Genomic DNA, 20,927 nt, shown 5'->3' with positions numbered 1-20,927 from the left:
ATTATATCTATCCCTATATATAGCTGATGTTAGATCTCGTCATATGTGGAATTATATATAATTATATCTAATTCTGTCTCATCATATCTGGGTAAATCTGCTTAGATCTAAAGTGGTCAATTTTGAGATCTAATCATATCTAAATAGATCCTCCAATTTTTACACGGATTGTTATAAAGCAAAAAACAGTTTCTGTAAATGATATGTGTTTTTCATCAACAAATCGATTTCTAAGATATTACACTTGGTCTAGCGAACAACAATCCCTAAAATTCGTAAACTTTAAAATGTTACCCAAAATATTTTTTTTTGTATTCCAGGCCTCTTGTATTTTCAAAAGCTTCTAAATTCGATCTGTTTGCTGTTATGCCTTAATTTGGGAGAATGATTTTTTAGCAAATACAAGACACATTCCTAATACATATTTTATTGTGTTACTATAGCCCCCTAGATAATCTAAATGAGTTTAAAAAATAGCAGACAATGTTTGCTATTTCAGCAAACATTGACTGTTTTCCTTTTCAGTACGCTTTCTGCTGTTTTAACAGATTATACCGCTGTTGTCTACTAACACATTACTTTGAGAGTGGATTTGTATGTATGTTTTGTTAAGTTAGTCATAATACACTTTGTAAAATAGAACATTTTTCAATCACACATGCCTGGGTTTATCTATATTCTAATGTATTGTTTTAGAAGAAAGCTGAGAAAGTACACTCAAAGAAAGTCAGAAAGTAGTATAGACAAGTTGTTTGAACAGTTTTTTTTCTGTTGAAAAGGGAGAGCATCCCCGTTTGCTAAAATAGCTTACTTGCTACTGTTGTTTCGTTTAAAGAACGCTTGTCTCAAAAACTCCTGATACAACAAACTTAATTGCTGAATAAATTTATTACTGTTAATAGTTTTAGAACTAGATACCGTTAAAAATATTTGTATTCATTTCAACCCGGTAGAAGCTGTAAAAGAATATGGTTTTTATAAGTACAAAAATATGTTGCACTCTTCTTTCTCAAAGTTGGTGGAATACTAGAAATTTGCAATTATATTCGACTCGATACCTTAATTGCATTCGAATACTTTTGACTGGTTTGATTATGGTTTATATTCAAAATAAGGCTACTCTGATATACCCCATGTTCCGATATTCGGAACCGCAAGAATTTATTTTTCTTATAACGAAACAACCGAGATACTGTCTAATCCAATTTTAATTTGAACGTCTCACTAAAGAAAACTATATCACCAAGATTTAAGTTTGTAAGTTTCTGGGTTAAGAAATTATAGCCAAATGAAACGTTTGCGATTGAAATATTGCGACTGAAAATGAAAATTTTATTTATTTAATAAAATAAGTATGTTGTGTTGTCTCAAACGATTTTGTTAAATTCGAATTCGAAAAAAAGAAAGCCAAGGATAAAATGTCCACATTTCGTCCAAACTGAAAACAAAACAATTCTCAACAAAGTGAAAATTAATATCAGCTAGTCTGCTACCACAAAATTGCATATATATTACGATTAGAGCAATAACGGTTAAAATCGCAAAATCGGTTAAAATCGTGCACTGGAAAACAGCAGTAGTTGTCTTCTCTTATTAGCAATATTTTTTTCATATTAGTGAAAATCAATCGATACATATATTTTGGGCTATATTTAACTCTGAATCGAAGTAACTTAATGAATTGCTATGCGCCAAATTAAAAAAAAAAAACAAAGGTAAATAAAGTAAGATAATATGACAAAGATGGATGTACATCTAGTACATCAGTACTAAATCGATTAGGAAGACGATTTTTATGTGATCTGTATATGTATAAAGTATATAAATGTCGGTTTTCATTTTTTTTGAATTTTGTGTTTCGAAAGTCTTAAGCCTCATAGTACGTTCCAAAAAATGTATATTAAATCATGGTCACTTTATTGGTGAGGAAAACGAACAAAAATAAAGTGCCACTGAAATTTGTTTTTTGAATGTACGTCTAGATGTTCCCAATAAATTAGGATCGACCCATCTTAATACTATTCATAGTTAAGTTCGAGTACTTCCCTCTGCGTCACTCCTCTCTCTCCCTCTCATATTACGTGTTTGCTCTTACTAACGAAATAACATTTTTAAATAACAGTCGATACGTATAAAGTCCACTCTCCCACATGAAAATATTTGCAGTTCAATTCTCAGTTAAATAAAGATCAATGTTCACTTTGATATATTAGATAAAAAGTCCGTCATAAAGTAATGGTAAAATGGCAAAAATTTTGTTAACTAACCACAATTGTGCTCACTACATAAACGGCTACCGCTAGTTGTTATCAGTATTTTAATATGTGAAATTAATGATTAAATTATGGTTGTATTCAATTGTATTTACTGCTTTCACGTATAAAACTGTATATATAATTCTTACATTGTTAATGTCATTGTTTTTGTTTTTTTTTTTTTTTTCTTTTTTCATAAGATAAAGCAAGCATATACGAAAGTCTGGTCAGGGCGATTGGAGTTCTCCTAAATACTATCATCGACAATCGATGACAGTATTTAATCGACCTTTTTTATCCTAAGGAGTTTGGACCATGTCGTAGTTGACCACATCCCTTTGATCACAAGATTAAAATTAATTGCACTAAACATGTCAAGAATGTGCTGTCAAGTTATTTTCATTCGCTGGTATTATACACAAAATTTGTGAAATTATTTGAATAATAAAACTTATGTTTCGTGTAAATATCATCAAATATCATCATCTACGTCAAATTTCTGATTCAACTAGCCATTAGCGTAGCTAGACAATTTTCCTAGGGGGCGCTATATATTAATAGACTGAAGTTATAGGTTCAATTAATGTTTTATTTTATAAAAACGAATACAAAATCAGACATATCTAGAGAATTAATTTATAAAAAGACAACTAAAAGTAGTTCAAGTCCCCTCCCCAGAGGCCTTCCTACGCTTATGCAACTAGCTGAGTTGCTTAAAGTTGTACTTGTATCTTTGACGATACTACCATTAGTTATAGATGCAATTTCAAAGATTTTCTTGATTTTTATATCCTGCGCCACACTGTGGAACAGGGTATTATAAGTTAGTGCATATGTTTGTAACACCCAGAAGGAGACGAGATAGACACATGGTGTCTTTGGCAATAATGCTCAGGGTGGGTCCCTGAGTCGATATAACCATGTCCGTCTGTCCGTCCGTCCGTCTGTCTGTGAACACATTTTTGTGATCAAAGTCTAGGTCGCAATTTAAGTCCAATCGCCTTCAAATTTTGCACATGTTCCTAATTAGGGTCAGAATAGAACCCTATTGATTTTGGAAGAAATCGGTTCAGATTTAGATATAGCTCCCATATATATATTTCGCCCGATATACACTAATATAGACCCAGCAGCCAGAGTTTTATACCGATTTGCGTGAAATTTTGTACAAACATAACACTTAGTCGTGTAGTCAAGTGTGCAAAATTTGATTGAAATCGGTTCAGATTTAGATATAGCTCCCATATATACCTTTCGCCCGATATGGACTCATATGGCCCAGAAGCCATATTTTTTGGCCGAATTTGATTGAAATTTTGAACAGGGAGTAGAAATAGCATTGTTGCTATGCGTGCCAAATTTGGTTGAAATAGGTTCAGATTTAGATATAGCTCCCATATATATCTTTCGCCCGATATGGACTAATATGGTTCTAATAGCCAGAGTTTTGGCCCAATTTGGTTGAAACTTTGCACAGGGAGTAGATTTAGCATTGTAACTATGCGTGCCAAATTTGATTGAAATCGGTTCAGATTAATTTATAGCTCCCATATATAGCTTTCGCCCGATTTACACTCATATGTCCACAGTGGTCAATCTTTTACTCCGATTTAATTGAAATTTTGCACAGGGAGTAGAATTAGCATTGTAGATATGCGTGCCACTGCTTAGTCGAAAAGTTGTAAAAATGACTCTAATTTTCCTAAACTTCTAATACATATATATCGAGCGATAAATCATAAATAAACTTTTGCGAAGTTTCCTTAAAATTGCTTCAGATTTAAATGTTTCCCATATTTGTTTACTAACATTGTGTTCCACCCTAGTTCATTAGCCGACTTAAATTTTGAGTCTAAAGATTTTGTAGAAGTCTATAAAATTCTGTCCAGATCGAGTGATATTTAATTGTATGTATTTGGGACAAACCTTTATATATAGCCCCCAACATATTTGACGGATGTGATATGGTATCGAAAATTTAGATCTACAAAGTGGTGCAGGGTATAATATAGTCGGCCCCGCCCGACTTTAGACTTTCCTTACTTGTTTTTATTAATTTATGTAACATAACACTAGTTAAAAATACAATTCAATTTGAAAAGAACCAAGGACAAATCCAAAAATATAAGCCTATGATCTTGAACAAACTAAAAAATTATATAAACTTTTTCATTTTATATTTGTAGAAATTGTAGAAGTATATTTTTTGTCCAGAATGAAACCTTAAAACTATCACAAGAACCTGAAGGCTTAGCATCTCCTAAACACAGTGTTTGTTAAAATATGTTCAATGAATTGTTTTTTTATATGTAAAAAACAGTAAAAAATTGGGTTGCTGAATTTAAACGTACGACCAAGCATTGAAGATGAACCACGTAGTGGACGTCCAAAAACAGCAACAACAGAAATTGTAGCCAAAGTGCATGATATGGTATTAAATGATCTACGAATAAAAGTGCGTGAAATTGCTAATATCATGGGCATCTCAAATGATCGAGTCCATTTAATTTTGCATGAAGAACTACAGATGAAAAAGCTTTCTGCAAGATGGGTGCCGCATTTGTTAACAGTCGATGAAAAACGCATAAGAATGAACATTTCTCAAGCTTGATTGGATCGTTTTAAGCGAAATAAAATTGATTTTAAGCGTCGTTTCACAACTGTTGATGAGACATGGATCCACCACTATACTCCAGAGACAAAAGAACAATCCAAACAATGGACTGAAGCTGGAGGAAGTATCCCAAAGGCAAAAACAATTCAATCGGCTGGTAAGGTTATGGCAACGGTTTTTTGGGACTTCAAAGGTATTTTACTGATTGACTATCTGCAAAAGGGTAAAACAATAAATTCAGAGTACTATTGCAACCTTTTGGATCAACTAATGTACAAATTCGAAAAAAACGTCCTGGCTTACAACACAAAAAATAATTTTTCATCAAGACAACGCACCAGCGCACACGAGTGTTTTAACAATGGCTAAAATCAACGAATTAAAGTACGAGTTGCTTGACCACCCACCTTATTCTTCTGATTTAGCTCCCAGTGACTTTTACTTGTTCCCAAATCTAAAAAAAAATTCCTTGCTTCTAAGCGTTTTACCTCAAATGAAGATGCAAATACAGTTGTAAACCACTATTTTGAAGACCTTGAGGAAAACTATTTTAATCAAGGGATAGAATTGCTAGAAAAGCGTTGGACTGTATTGAAGTTTCAGGAGATTATATTGAAAAATAAAAATATTTTTGAAAAACTAACTATTCTCTTTCATTGATAGGCTATTCTCTTTCATTGCATCAAAACAACTTCTAAAAAAAGAAAAAATCTGCCAAAATATGGAAAGCAATAGAATTGGTAACATTGCTAATTTTTCTGATATTTTTTCAATCCTATTCTTTACTTTCGAGATCATATTGGACCAAATCCATGTTATTCAAATTGAGACCGTGTGTAAATGACTTTAGAAAACAAATCACAAAACGTAATGATTGTGGTATATATACCAATAAAATGATCCACAAATGATACAGCCAATTATGAAGTCTTTTTTATATAAATAATATGACATAAAAATTTGGTTAGTCTGTGAAGAACTATGTGTTTCCATTGAGTAAATAAATAAATAAAGAAGTCAAATGCAGATCATCAAATTGAATATGGATGTAATCCATAACAGTTTTAAATCGCAATATCAATACCTGCATTAAACGATAATTTAGCTACGTTTCCATTGAATAAATTAAACGACAATATAACTCACTCCGGGTCTGTATGTGAGAAGTTATATTACAAAATTTATTTGCTAGAAAAACAGACCTTGACATAGTGCCAAATTCGAACAGAACCAAACACAGCGAGTGCATCTTTTCATTGAGTTCAATTTAGAATGCGAGTAGACTCCCAAATACGTATGTACTTGTATTACGACGTGGGATCCATGTGGCCATACGTACATAACGTTTGTCAGCAACAAATAACTTACCAATCCTCTTTGGGAAATACAAATCAATGATGTAAGAAATTTATGAAAACAGGGATTTTGTTTCTTGAGCACGATATTTTTATTCACTTCAAATTGCTTTCACTTAAACAATATTTCGCAAGTCTACACTCTGCCGTCACATTCCAGCTGCGACTGTCATTTCGACTCGGAGATGGAAAAGTACTTAAGAGGTACTTTAAAACACACATGACTATAAGTGTATATTAGCACGTAAAATGGGTCTATTTACAGGTAGTTGCAATTATGTAAAAACTACGCTGATCCGTGCCAACATTTTTTGAATTTGACGGCACTTCTGAGAATCCCCACCATGTCGAAAACAATCGTATACGACGTCCAAAATGGAGCAACTCTAGTTTAGCTACACCTCGTAAAAAATTTGGGTCGATAGAGAATTAAATTTGACATTGAAATAACCCTAAAAAGCTAATACTACGTTCGCACTAGACACGAAATCTCGCTATTTAGAACCAAAATCTCTTTACAAATCTCAAGTGTTCGGACAGGCAAGGTAAGGTAAGGTAAGTATGTTTATTTGAGACTTATTAATTTCGATTACATTGATGATATGAACTTATCGATAAGTTAGTGGTAAACTTAGAACTATATCTGTCTTGTTCTAATACACAGTTAAATAATGTAACATAGCTCTTGCTTTATAGTGAACAATTATCGATTGTGCGTACATGGCACATGAGATGAATGAAAAAAAAAGGCTTGCTCATTAACCTTTGTTGTTGTCTTACAGAGCGCGGGTGTCTGTTGAAAACATAAATAAATGATTAATACTAAATCTACTACTAAAAACAACACTTAAAACGAATTAACAATTTGTATAATAGCGTCGAGGGCTAATAAGAATAGCTTTTAAGGTACAATGGTAAGTATTTGTCTTTACAATAGTATCACAGTTGAAGCGAATATGCATGAGCATAGGGTAGGTACGTAAGTATTATAATATGACTTATGGTCTAATATAAATGATTGCACATATTTCTTTTAAAAGATTATTTTATAAGAGAGAGTTAAATATAATTATCATTTATCCTCTATGTGTTCCAGGTGTCGTTTTCTGGAAGAATTGTGGCAAGGTAAGATTGGCTGATTCATTGTCAAGTAATTCATTAATGATGGCAACAGACGAGAGGTATTTAGAATCAGTCCAATTAGAATTTTCTTCAATGTTGTAAATTGTGCTCAACAATTCATTTTCATGTGCGGCAAGCCTCTCTATAAATGATCGCTGGAGGTTGAGGGCGTAACTGCATAATGGTTGTACTCCAGAAGTTTCATAAATGTATGAGTTGGAGTATTTTTTTACGCGGCTTTGGAAATGTTTGTTGATGCATTTTCTTAATATTTTCCGTTCAAAGATTTCTAATTCATTAGCCACTGTCGGGGAGATAGTGAACCAGATCGGAAATCCATATATCAGCATTGGTCTTATGGCTACTTTGTAGAGTAGGAGCTTTGTTTTTTGAGGTAAGTATTTATTCCCCAGAATGTATGAGAATGACCCAAGTATACGTTTTGTCTTTTTCAGTGATAATCGGGCATGAGTGTTGAACTTTAACAAGTTGTCGAAAGTGACTCCCAGATATTTTATTTCTGTCTCGAAGGGAATTTCGATATCATTTAGTGTGAGTTTCAGTGACTTGCTCTCTGGAACTACAAATCTGGGACATTTGCCGGAAGCATTTCTTATACATATTGCTTCAGATTTTGATGCGTTAATTGTTATTCCCCACTTTACGTAGAAATCGCTAATGAGCTGGAGGTGTTGTGTTGCTTTGTGTAGCGCCTCTGCCGGGGAAGTGCTGTGGGCGTAAATTAAACAATCATCTGCGTAAAGAATTGCCTGTGAGTCCGCGTGGGTGTGTGGAAAATCGTTCAGGAAAATGTTGAACAGAATTGGTGCCAGGACACTGCCCTGAGGTACCCCGCTATTTACTTCACCTAAGCTGGATGATATTCCTTGAATATTTACAGAGAATTTTCGGTTTGTAAAATAGCTGGTAAGCATTTTGACGATGAATGGGTCAGTTTCCAATTCAACAAGTTTGTATAAGATTCCCATATGACATACAGAATCAAATGCCTTTTGAATGTCTAGTGCAATGGCAACAGTACATTTTTTATAGTTGAGATGTGAAACTATATCGTTGTGAAATTTCAAAAGAGCATGTTGGGTGGAATGACCTTTTTTAAAACCAAATTGAAAATTTGGAATTGGATCAATTATGTAACCATTTTCAATTTTTTCCTTTAGGACATGCTCAAAAAGTTTCCCGATGTTAGAGAGGAGAGAAATAGGACGAAAATCTGCCGGTTCAGCACTATCCGTTTTTTTCTTAATAGGCAATATTTTTGCTACTTTCCAAGCAGAGGGAAAATATCCATTATTGATACAGTGATTAAAAATGCATGTAAGTAATTTTTTTATAATAAAGTTTGAAATTTCATCAATCCCACTTGACTTTTTATTATTTGTATTCTGGATAATGTTTCCGATCCGCTCTATATTAGTAAAATGGAGATTATCAGGATTTTGGCAAGCGCTAAATTCATCATCGAATGAGTAAATATGAGGAGTTGTGGCACTAATGTATGCAGGTACTTTTGTATTTAAATCGGAGACTGGATGACGAGGAATTGTTCTCTGAAACACTGTGTTATAATATTGTTGAAAGTGATGGGCTATTTCGTTGGGATTTTTGGAAACATCATTGTTGATGACAATTTGGCTACAAAATGGAGATTTTATTTTACCAGTTATTTGGTATATTTCCTTAAAGGCGGACGGACCAGGTTTTATATTTTGCAATTTCTTATTAAATTTTTCTGCTTGCTCAATATTAACGGATTCTTTTATGATTATCTTCAACAGCTGTATTTGCTTTGAAAGAATGGTATACTCAATACTCACTCTGTTTCCTGTCCGATGAAAGATTTTTTTCAGTTGCTTCTGCCAGTTGTGTTTAAGTTTGAAAAGTTTTTTAGTTCTTTCTGACAAAGGGAATTTATTATCAACGATCTGGATTTGTTGGGAGTGAGTATTATGTATCGATTTATATGTTTCATTAAATCCATTAATTAAATTATCAATTTCTATATTTTCCAAATTATTATTGTGCGGAGGCATCAATCGATTTGAGGCAGAATCCAAGTCACGGCGAAAATTATCCCAATTTGTGTTTTTATATGATATTATGGTATTTGGAGTTCTCAGAAGGAAGCCAGTGTGCTGAAGTTTTAAATTCAATTTAAGTGGAAAATGATCTGAGAATGATGATAATGATGATATTTGGAAATTCGCAACATTTCTACTGATTAGATGAGGACTGACCAAAAAATGATCGAGATAAGAGGGGCCATTCGGATAAGATGGAGCAGAATCACATAATCTGGTAATATCCAAAGTATGATTTTCCAGCCAATTGGATAGTATCTTACCATTCGAATTTTCGATGACATCTCCCCATGCGGAATTTTTGGAATTGAGATCTCCACCCAGCACAAAAGCATCAAAACTTTGACAAAGACGGAGTAGTTTATCCAGATCATTTCCAAGTTGCTGAGCAGGATGATTACATGGAATGTAAATAGACCCAAACAAATATCGTTTTATGTTATTATTAAATGAGGATTCGACTTTTATCAGGCATGTTTTGATGCCGACATCATTTAATAAAACTTTGTCGTAAAGGAATGTGTTTTTTAGAACTACAGCAACCCCCAATGGTGAGTTGTCATACACAAAGTTGTATCCATCTAGTTTAACTTTCCTTTTTCCTTTCAGGTGGCATTCCTGAATGAAACCAATGTCTATTTTATTGAGAAATAGAGTGTTTTTGAGGTCAATTTGTCTGCTGGAGTCCACCAGAGATCTTATATTGAAAGTTAAAAAATTTATGACTCTATGGTCCATATTTAGTTTTAATCTTGTTTAAAATACGAATAAATTCTGTTTTGGCCTCAGATTTTTTCATCTTTGAATATTCAGACAGGAATATGTTTATTTCCTGCTCAATTGACAGCTCTTCTGGCTCAAGGAAAAGGGAGCTTAACTTCATAAATTGTTCAATAATGGATGGTTTTTGTCCTGTATGACTTGATACAGGACGCGCATTAAAGAGACTGGCAAAACTTTGCTCAGGGACAATACGAGAAACACCAATAGCATTTTGGACATTATTCCTTGCAATGGAACGTTCTTCTGCCGCTTTGGCAATTCTTTGTTTTCTGGCTGCTGCATATTTTTTGTAAGTGGGACAGCCTCGCCAGTTTGCAGGATGTCCAGGTTCTTTGCAATTATTGCAAAAAGGTTCATTATTATCTTCCCGCTTTCTTTGACACTCACCAGGATTGTGACTTTGGTCACACTTTACACATCTGTAGCTAGAGTTGCAATTTTTCGCAGTGTGACCCCATCTCTGACATCTACGGCATTGTATATCCATTTCTTTTCTTTTGGGCTTTTCCCATACAACTATTTGGTTTTGTAGACTGTTTATTTTAGAAACATCACTTACTATTTTCCCAGGAAATAATGAAACGAGGAAAAGGCCAGTGTCAATATTGTTTTTTATGGAATTTGTAGTTGTGAATTTGTTTATTTTTGCAACAGTGTCAGGTACAATAGTGTCAAGCTCAGTTTTTATTTCGTCAATTTCAGTGTCAGAAGTGAGACCTCTCAATACTAAAGATGTTTGTTTCAATTCTTTCGGTGTGAAAGAATAGGAATGAATATTTTTCTCCCTTAAAATGGCCATCATTGACGTATGGACAGTTGTATCTGCAAAGTAAATTTTGCTTTTATTTTTGTTAATGTTTTTGATTTTAAAGGAAAATTTTGGAATTGTGCTCCGTAGATTGTCAACTAGAGTTTTTATGTTCACATTATAGATGTAGATGGGAGGACACCATTTTGGTTTTTGTGTAGTTTTGTTATTGTTGATGTTGTTTTTGATTGGTGGTTGCGAGCTGGTACTGGGGCTTTCGATATTGACATCAGCCAACACTCCAAGGATGCCAAATCTGTTCTGGTCAGTGGGTTGGAAATTTCTTAATTTTTCCGACAGGTCAGGAATAACAATGTCCTTTGTTGATAATGAATTTTCAAGCCGCTGCCTTTTACGGTCGTTGGCTTGGTTGATGACTTCATCATTTTTATTGTTGCCGGCAATGGCCACTTGTTGATGCTGGTTTGATGTGGGTATTTCTACCTCTGTAACGTCATACTCCATATCGTGGGGAATACGTCCAGGCATATTCTATGCAAAATATGCAGGAGAATTGCCTGGGTCAACAGTATTACCAAAAAAAATATAAAATTAAATGAAATTTATTTCCGCAAAATAAAATATGTCTGTCTATGTCTGTTGTGGTTTATTCGGACAGGCAAAATAACGAGATTTCGTAGATTTGAGGATTTAACAGCTGTTTGTAAATATATCAATACAAACACAAACCCGTATGTGTACACGCACACACAAATTCATCTACAAGGAAAACTGGGGCAGGGTTGCTAAAAGCGCATTTTTAGTACTAAAACACAGTTGTACAAGGCAGTATAGGGGATTTTGAAAGAGATTTTGTTGAAATCCTCTACAAGCCAGCTGATATTTCCCTTTTGCAAATCTACTGCATCTCATGAGATCTAGGAGGATTTCGTGTCTAGTGCGAACGTAGTATAAAGGTAAGACCTTTCAAATGAGGTACGACTCGAGTTTATCAGGTTATCAGCTTAGTTTTTAAATTAAAAATATGTATTATTTGAACCGGTTTTTTTGACAAACCCGGCTTTTAATCCAAAAACGCTCGATATAAAGGCCGGTATGCACCTCTAGCGAAAAATTTCATTCCCATAAGAAATGCATTGCTATTTATGCTAACGAAATTTTCGGTAGCGTTCAATTTCGTAAGCTGGTACGCACCTCTAATGAAAATAACAGGGTTGTCAAAAGCATATTTTGGCAGCAAACGTTTAATTTATTACAATCATTGTGTGCGTAAAAGTTTTAAAAGGTCTGTAAATAATAAACAATTTATTTGAGGAATATTTGGAACATATATTAACAATTTTTAAAAGCGATTAGCTGGTTTAAAATTTGTGTACACAGCCCTGTTTTTTTGTTGTAGACTTAAATAATTTTTTGCTACCGAAAATTTCGCTAGAGGTGCATACCGGCCTTAAAGGTACAAAATGACTAATTGCATTGTGTAGCTAGCACTTCTACCTATCCGTTAAAGTCATATTCAAGCCGATATCTCTGTTAGAACCGGAGATATTTGCTGGTGAATTTAATTGTAGCCGCAAAATTAGAATTTTGCAAACAAAAATTTATATTCAATTTTATTTCAAAGTAGGCTGTCCATTACATCTCTTTTAAAGAGAACATGTTCTCTTTTTGTGTTTGTATCTTTTTGTTCACTCTCTTTTTTTGGTGCCGTATTTTTATGTCCAACAGTGCTCTTTATGTACTCTATTTCAAAAAAATTCTAGATTGATGGAATTTTATTTATTTAGTAGGAATTCGTCACAATTATTCGCCACTAATTGTTTACTGGGTTAATGGCCAGTTTCTCATCCTCCGATTAATTTTAACCGGTGGATAGACCTCCGGTTAGTAAAATTTTTGTATGGAATCAGCTGTTTTATCGACAAATAATAACAAAACATTGAGAAACTGGCCCTAAATCTGTTGACAAATTAAAGGCCGATACACAATTGCGACGTTTCGACGTACGGCGTTAAAATTAGAAATGTATGTAATTGAACGTACGACGTAAATACGCCAATACTTTGTCGTCGTCAATTGTGGGCGAGATCATAGGAACATGTCCCAATAAACGCAGGATGAGCGTTTTTCAAATGCAACACCTTTTCAGTTTGAGGGTAAATATCATTTTCAACATAAATTCAACTTGACTTGAAACAGCTCATCTTCAATACATCTTCGAATTGTTTGCGAATTACAACCAATTTGGCAAAATGTTGACGAAAACTTTGAAAATGTGTTGAAGATAATTGGAGAAAACTTTGACAAAACACTACCCTGAAATGCAACGAAAAAACCACATGGTTTTCAATACTACTTTGGACAACAAAGTTCGTGGAAGAAATACAAAAATGTGGAAATTTTTTAATAATCAATTGAAATTGCTTATAATAATTGGTAAGTAAAACTAAAACACGAAATGAAAACTTTAAGGAAGTCACTAAAATCAAATCTCTTTGCAGACAACTAAAATATTTGGATGCTGATTCTTGGACACATTAAGAGGCTGGCCGATGAAAAATGGCTTATCGAGAAGAGAAAGTTTCCATAAATCAAAGTGCAACCAAAAAAACTTGGTATTTATGCTTTTCCATATCAACAACTACTGGATGATAATTCGCATCACATCGATAGTTTAATTTACATCGCATCATCGGTTTAATTTGTTATTTTGTGAATTGAAATTGCTGGAAATTTATTCCAATTATCTGGTCATCAAGTTCCTGAAAATTGCCAGTATTTTAATAACAACATTTTTGTAACACCAACGTTCTTGAGGAAATCACGAAGTATGTGGTCAGTTGGAAGAAATACAAATTGGTAAGTCAAAATAAAAAGTGAAATGAAAACATAATGGAAATCACAAAACTCGATTGTTTTGCAGAAAACTAAAATCATTGGATGGTATATTCTTGGAAGATGTTGGCCGATGAAAAACCGATGAAGGGAACAACAAAGAAAAGTTTTCAGAAAACTTACAAAGTGCAACCAATTAAAACAAAGTGCAGCAATTCCTATATCAAGAACTTCTGGATGGAAATGTGCATTACATCAATTTACATCCCGTCATCAGTTTGATATTTTGTGATTTCCTCTTGGTGGAATCTATTCTAACACACAAGCCAGCAAGTTCCTCGATAGTAATTATTTCAAATTGCCAGCATATTAATTAATAGTTATTTGACACCAACATTATGGAGGAAATGGAATTATACATGTAAAAATGTTTAAGGTATTTAAAGTTGTATTCATAGTTTTATTTATTAATACGTTTAATAAGATAATTACATTTTGATTGGTATTATATTATTATTTTTATATATTATTAATGTCATTTTTAAGATTATTATGTTTGTTAACGAAAAAAATAATAAAATTTACAAAATCTCTAGAAATTTAGTATTGACTTTCAGTTAGAACTAAGATTGACTTTCATACAAATTGTGGTTTGAAAGTATTCGCAACAATGCTAATTTTTTTATTTTTATCACATTGAAAACTGTTTGAGAAATTATTGAGTAGCGATGCATTTCAATTTGAGGATTACAATTGAGAAATTATTGCTATTGTGTTGAATTTTACTGTTGAGGGTAATGTCTGTTTTTTTGTTGAGAACGCGATTTTCTCAACAATTTCTCAACTTGATTATTACTCTAATCCTTTGAAAAAATGTTTGAAAAATTATTGAATTTTAGTATTTTTCAAACGTTTGTGTTTATTGGGGTGTGTTTTATTTTTGACAGCGTATTTTTGAATTTATTTTGTTTATTTTTTAAGAAAATGTGATTCTTTTTGTTTTTTATTGTTTTATTATATATTTATTTCGATGTTTCTATCATTAGAAACTATTATTATTTTAATTGTAACATCAATAAAATCCCTGCCAGCATTTCAAAGTTCCATTTCATCTTCATCGCTACCACAGACTCGTAAATGTCACTACAACCATCCTACTGTGATGGGGGAAGCATATCATAAAGTACAAAATGTACTTCATACATGTATTTTGCCATCACTACTTTTACAAAAGCCATTTTATTTTTTGTGTAAAGGCCGGTATGCACCTCTAGCGAAAAATTTCATTCCCATAAGAAATGCATTGCTATTTATGCTAACGAAATTTTCGGTAGCGTTCAATTTCGTAAGCTGGTACGCACCTCTAATGAAAATAACAGGGTTGTCAAAAGCATATTTTGGCAGCAAACATTTAATTTATTACAATCATTGTGTGCGTACAAGTTTTAAAAGGTCTGTAAATAATAAACAATTTATTTGAGGAATATTTGGAACATATATTAACAATTTTTAAAAGCGATTAGCTGGTTTAAAATTTGTTGTACACAGCCCTGTTTTTTTGTTGTAGACTTAAATAAATTTTTGCTACCGAAAATTTCGCTAGAGGTGCATACCGGCCTTGACGCCAAGCGCAACCAGCTTGTTATATTTTATTTAAATAAAAACGAAAATAAAGTTCTGAAAACATAGATTTTACGCTTAAAATTGTGAAAGGTATATTGGTGAACAATTTTTGATTGTACAAATGGAATAAAGTGATTGTTTTTCAAATATTTTACAGACACGCTGCCTCCATCGAATAAAAACACTGGCTGATAGACGCTGCAACATGTAACTCGCTACTTGTAACTCTACATCATCATTAATGCAAAAAATTATGTTAAATGTGATGTGATAGTGGTATAAATGTTATATTTTTAAGAATTTGTAAATGATTAATCAAATTAATAAATATCTAAACAAACGTGTTTTACTCGACCACAATGATTCTTTTACCACTATCTTAAAATGTGCTTTTTCTGATTGTTTGGAGGGTCTCTTATTGGCGTTGTTCTAAACTGATCTATAAAGGCACCTAATAATTACACTCATGCGAAACCTTTTTGTAGTAACTTGGCGTGGTACAACTTCTCAATAGTGACGGCGCTTTTCCGACGAGTTTTTGATATCGTATATGATTGTTTTCGACGTACTGGGGATTCTCAGAAGCGCCCCCAAATTCAAAAAATGTTGTCAGGGATTATTCATTATTTAATAAAGAATTTTTTTATTGTAAACTCTTTTTTAGTTAAAATGTTCTCTTTTTTAAAGCGAAAGTTCTCTTTTGAAAATTATCCATATGGAAACCCTATTTCAAAGTTATTTTCGGGGTAAAGCCACACCACTAAGCAAAAATGGGGAAGTACACGAAATATGAAAAGTGCCGTTATTATTTCGGCTGTGTCGTTAAATGCAACCATGCGCTTCAAAAATTAATTGTTTGCAAAAATGGAAATTGCGCGGGTCACAAAGTTGTGCCAAACTTTTCTACCAATCTATAAGATTCGACAAATCGCATATTTCCATATTGTTGCAATGCATGCCAGCGGGTTATAGGGTGCACAAATAAGTGTCTTTGATGTGAGCCGGAATACTGGAAAGGGCGAGATTTCAACAATCGGGAACAGTGCATGCGGTCCTTGATGGTCTTCTATGGAGATTGTGCTTGTTTAGGCCACAAGAAAAGAAGAAAAGAACAGAAATTGGCGGCTTTGTCCATCGTGGGGTGTTATCTTGTTCTTTATTATTTAAAATTTTTTTGCCATGACACTTATAGATTTTCACACCCATAGAAAAATTATTACCATACATATGAAATCGATACCGTACGTTATTGATAGTTGGCCAACCCCGTATGGTACAATATCTATACCGAATGGTACAGGCGGTTCGCAAAGCATGAAAGTACCATTCGGTATTATGGAAGTATCACTACGGTATTGAAAATAATACCTAAGCGGTACTATTATTTATACCATAAAGGTATTGATGTATAAACAGTGCGGTATTACCAAATAATACCTAAATGGTATTGGTTTAATAATATTTAGTTTAATAAAACACACGTAAAATGTCTTTGTTACGTACTTCATTTAATACATAACATACATACAAAAACCTAACCATTTCTCCATGCAATTCATCCCAATACAGCTCCATGTCGCAATTCAGGCAATGCATCCCTCAAGTCATTTCTCCATGCAAAGTTTTTCTCCCAATTCAGCTCCGTGTTGAATTAAGTTGGTGGTTGCTGTTTGTTATTACAAAATTAACATTTTATTTTCCTTGGGCAATTGATCTGCTGCCCCTTTGATCCTTTGTATAGTTTCGGAACAAAAATATAATCCGTGTTTGTGTTATAAACCCCCACAAATAGTTTTAATAAATAAATTATTTCTTAATTCACATTGCAAATGGCGCCATGCTATAAACGTCAGTTTTTCAACTCGAAAAAAACAAAGTACCACAAATGGAAAATTTTCGCTAGTTTTTCGCATTTTTTAATTTTGTATGGAGTTTCAACGCGAAAACCGAACAGAGTACCGGCCTTTATCCCAAACTATTGTTATTTACAAGCCGCATTAAAAAAACTAAACTACCTAGGCGACCAATTACAATTGGTCGCAACGTCTACATATCATGTGTTACGGCGTTGTGATAGTTAAAGGCCGGTACTCTGTTCGGTTTTCGCGTTGAAACTCCATACAAAATTAAAAAATGCGAAAAACTAGCGAAATTTTTCCATTTGTGGTACTTTGTTTTTTTCGAGTTGAAAAACTGACGTTTATAGCATGGCGCCATTTGCAATGTGAATTAAGAAATAATTTATTTATTAAAACTATTTGTGTGGGTTTATAACACAAACACGGATTATATTTTTGTTCCGAAACTATACAAAGGATCAAAGGAGCAGCAGATCAATTGCCCAAGGAAAATAAAATGTTAATTTTGTAATAACAAACAGCAACCACCAACTTAATTCAATATTGCTCCCAGTAAAATAGCGCTCCAAGTTACCTAAATAAACACCGCTTTCTATGTGCGAAATAATGGTTTCTATAAAAATTTTTCGCAAGAATGAACATAGTACCGCCCTTAATACCACAATAATACCGGATGTAAATGATTTGATACAAAGTGGTACCAAAATTAAAAGGTAACGTGAATCAATTTGTTAATACCAAACGGTAATGGCCACCCTGCCAACATTTTTTGAATTTGGGGACTCTTTTGAGAATCCCCACTACGTCGAAAACAATCATATACGACATCAAAAACTCGTCGGAAAAGCGCCGTCACTATTGAGAAGTTGTACCACGCCAAGTTACTACAAAAATGTTTCGCATGAGTGCAATTATTAGGTGCCTTTATAGATCAATTTAGAACGACGCCAATAAGGGACCCTCCAAACAATCAGAAAAAGTGCATTTTAAGATAGTTGTAAAAGAATCATTGTGGTCGAGTAAAACACGTTTGTTTAGATATTTATTAATTTGATTAAACATTTACAAATTCTTAAAAATATAACATTTATACCACTATCACATTACATTTAACATAATTTTTGGCATTAATGATGATGTTGAGTTACAAGTAGCGAGTTACATGTTGCTGCGTCTATCAACCAGTGTTTTAATTCCATGGAGGCAGCGTGTCTGTAAAATATCTGAAAAACAATCACTTTATTCCATTTGGAAAATCACCAAATTGTTCACCAATATACCTTTCACAATTTTAAGCGTATAATCTATGTTTTCAGAACTTTATTTTCGTTTTTATTTAATTAAAATATAACAAGCTGGTTGCGCTTGGCGTTTCACAAAAAAAAATGGCTTTTTTAACAGTAGGGATGGCAAATTACTTGCATGTACTTTTTGATGTACCTTTTCATGATGGTTGAAGTGACATTTACGAGTCTGTGGTAACGATGAGGTTGAAATGGAACTTTGAAATGCTGGCAGGGCACATACCGACTTTTTTCTACCAGTGCAGGGTTGTGTTTTTTGTATGTAATGTACTGTACACATCACAGGGAAAGGCACCAGAGGTATGGCAACGTAATAAAGGTAACGATTCTGAAGATGCGTTGAATTCAAACGTGATGAATTCATTCATGAATTCACGGTACCGATAGGCGGCAAAGGCGCGATAGAACGACTAAGATAGTTGTCCAAATGAGACAGACGAATAGGCAAGATGGCTATTAGCGGGAAAGTACCGCATGATAAGGGGAAAATATTGATTTTGGAAACTTCCCAGACGAGTTGAGAGAGATTATAAAAGGGACCAGGAATAGAGAAGAAGCTATCAGTAAGGAAGCATTGTGGTGTTGAGTGTTACAGACAGTGTATTGTGTTTGAAGAAAAGTTTGAGAAAAGGCAAATAAAACTTTCACAGGGTCGTAAGAGAGTAAAGAAAAGTGAAGATTTGTGTTTTTTTGTGAAAAGATAAGTGACATGAAATGATTTTGTTCAAATACCCTGCCAGCATTTCAAAGTTCCATTTCATCCCCATCGCTACCACAGACTCGTAAGTGACACTGCAACAATCGCAAACTGTGATAGTATTTTGTCATCACTATTTGCATAAAAGTATTTTGTCATCACTATTGTTGCAAGACCCATTTTATATTTTGTGAAACACCAAGCACAACTAGCTTCTTATAATTTATTTAAATAAAAACGATAATAGGGCTGTTTTCTTTTTGCACTGGATACCCTAAGCAGTCACGGACTAAAAGAAAACAGAGTACTCGTTTATCCAGGACATCTCCAAAAAATATGCAACACTGTCATCAGCTGTTTAAAAACAATCACAGAAAACAAGTGAAATCTTAAATTTTTAATGTATGAAATGCTCAAATAGTTATAAATATGTACTGCAGCGATTATTCATGACACTGTATCACTTTGAATTTCATGATATTCGATAAATTAGTCACAATAAACTGCTATTGTGAATCTAAAAAGCGTCACTTTATCAAAATGAAATCTGGTAACACCGACTCGACTTGCACTGATGTGATGTTCTGGATAGCCCATACAAATGCTGCATCCAGTGTTAAAAGAAAACAGCCCTAATGAAATGCTGAAAACATAGTTATTTCGCTTAAAATTGTAAAAGGTCCCTGCCAGCATTTCAAAGTTCCATTTCATCCTCATCGCTACCACAGACTCGTAAATGTCACCACAACCATCGCGAACTGTGATGGGGGAAGCATATCAAAAAGTACAAAATGTACATGAAAGTATTTTGCCATCACTACTGTTAGAAGCGCAACCAGCTTGTTATATTTTATTTAAATAAAAACGAAAATAAAGTTCTGAAAACATAGATATTACGCTTAAAATTGTGAAAGGTATATTATGAACAATTTTCGACTTTCCAAATAGAAAAAAGTGGTCGTTTTTCAAATATTTTTCCAGGCACGCTGTCTCCATCGAAAATAAGCAAACTGGCTGATAGATGCTGCAATATGTAACTTGCTACTTAAAACTCAACATCATTCTTTTATTTAAATGTGATGAGATAAACCGAAAAATGTTATATTTATAAGAAATTATAAATGTTTAATCAAATCAATAAACATCTACACAATCGTGTTTTACTTGACCACAATGATTCTTCTACAATTACCTTAAAATGCACTTTTTCTGATAGTTTGCAGGGGTTCTTATTGGCGTCCTTCGAAATTGATCTAAATAGGCACCTAATAATTGCACTGATGAGAAACTTTTTCGTAGTAAAGGTGGGCACTATGTTCGGTTTTCGAGTTGAAAATCACTTTATTTTCGCGATTACTTTTCCTGAAATAATCAAAATTATAAATTAAAACCAAAATATTCCTGTAAAGTCTTGTCGAAATCTAGGGGAACAAGAAACTGCGCATCAATTGAATTAATTTATCTGCTTCATATTGAACTGTTTTATTAAAGTAACCGCGAAAATTTCAACTCGAAAAGCGAACATAGTACTTACCTTAACTTGGCGTGGTACAACTTCTCAATAGTGACGGCGCTTTTCCGACGAGTTTTTGATGTCGTATATGATTGT

The 20,927-nt window shown here is 33.5% G+C and overlaps 1 protein-coding gene and 5 long non-coding RNA genes across 6 annotated transcripts in view; 4 read left to right on the top strand and 2 right to left on the bottom strand.

Moving 5' to 3' along the window:
* The window catches only part of LOC142237112 (1-acyl-sn-glycerol-3-phosphate acyltransferase delta-like), a 29,993-nt gene extending 23,586 nt beyond the window's left edge, over nt 1-6,407 (bottom strand). The window contains exon 1 of the mRNA XM_075308470.1: nt 6,238-6,407. The gene's annotated coding sequence lies outside the window, so the exon portion shown is untranslated. The remainder of the gene's footprint in view (nt 1-6,237) is intronic.
* Nucleotides 2,097-2,732, top strand: LOC142237114 (uncharacterized). The gene is made up of 2 exons (XR_012722348.1): nt 2,097-2,238; nt 2,456-2,732. It is a non-coding gene; the product is annotated as an uncharacterized LOC142237114 (long non-coding RNA).
* Nucleotides 6,408-13,119: 6,712 nt separating the features above from the next.
* On the top strand, nt 13,120-14,363 carry LOC142234114 (uncharacterized). Its single transcript, XR_012721564.1, has 3 exons — nt 13,120-13,436; nt 13,502-13,859; nt 13,924-14,363. It is a non-coding gene; the product is annotated as an uncharacterized LOC142234114 (long non-coding RNA).
* Nucleotides 14,364-15,454: 1,091 nt separating this feature from the next.
* On the top strand, nt 15,455-15,818 carry LOC142236642 (uncharacterized). Its single transcript, XR_012722134.1, has 2 exons — nt 15,455-15,548; nt 15,616-15,818. It is a non-coding gene; the product is annotated as an uncharacterized LOC142236642 (long non-coding RNA).
* Nucleotides 15,819-18,326: 2,508 nt separating this feature from the next.
* LOC142236275 (uncharacterized) lies at nt 18,327-18,825 on the bottom strand. Its single transcript, XR_012721970.1, has 2 exons — nt 18,598-18,825; nt 18,327-18,540 (listed from the first exon to the last, which is right to left on the bottom strand). It is a non-coding gene; the product is annotated as an uncharacterized LOC142236275 (long non-coding RNA).
* Nucleotides 18,826-20,145: 1,320 nt separating this feature from the next.
* LOC142233727 (uncharacterized) lies at nt 20,146-20,492 on the top strand. Its single transcript, XR_012721478.1, has 2 exons — nt 20,146-20,232; nt 20,300-20,492. It is a non-coding gene; the product is annotated as an uncharacterized LOC142233727 (long non-coding RNA).
* Nucleotides 20,493-20,927: the final 435 nt, after the last annotated feature.

Source organism: Haematobia irritans, chromosome 4 (genome assembly GCF_050003625.1).
Source record: "Haematobia irritans isolate KBUSLIRL chromosome 4, ASM5000362v1, whole genome shotgun sequence".
Taxonomy (NCBI): Eukaryota; Metazoa; Arthropoda; class Insecta; order Diptera; family Muscidae; genus Haematobia; species Haematobia irritans.
The sequence above is the reverse complement of the archived record's forward strand: the minus strand, read 5'-3'. Positions and strand labels throughout refer to the sequence as shown.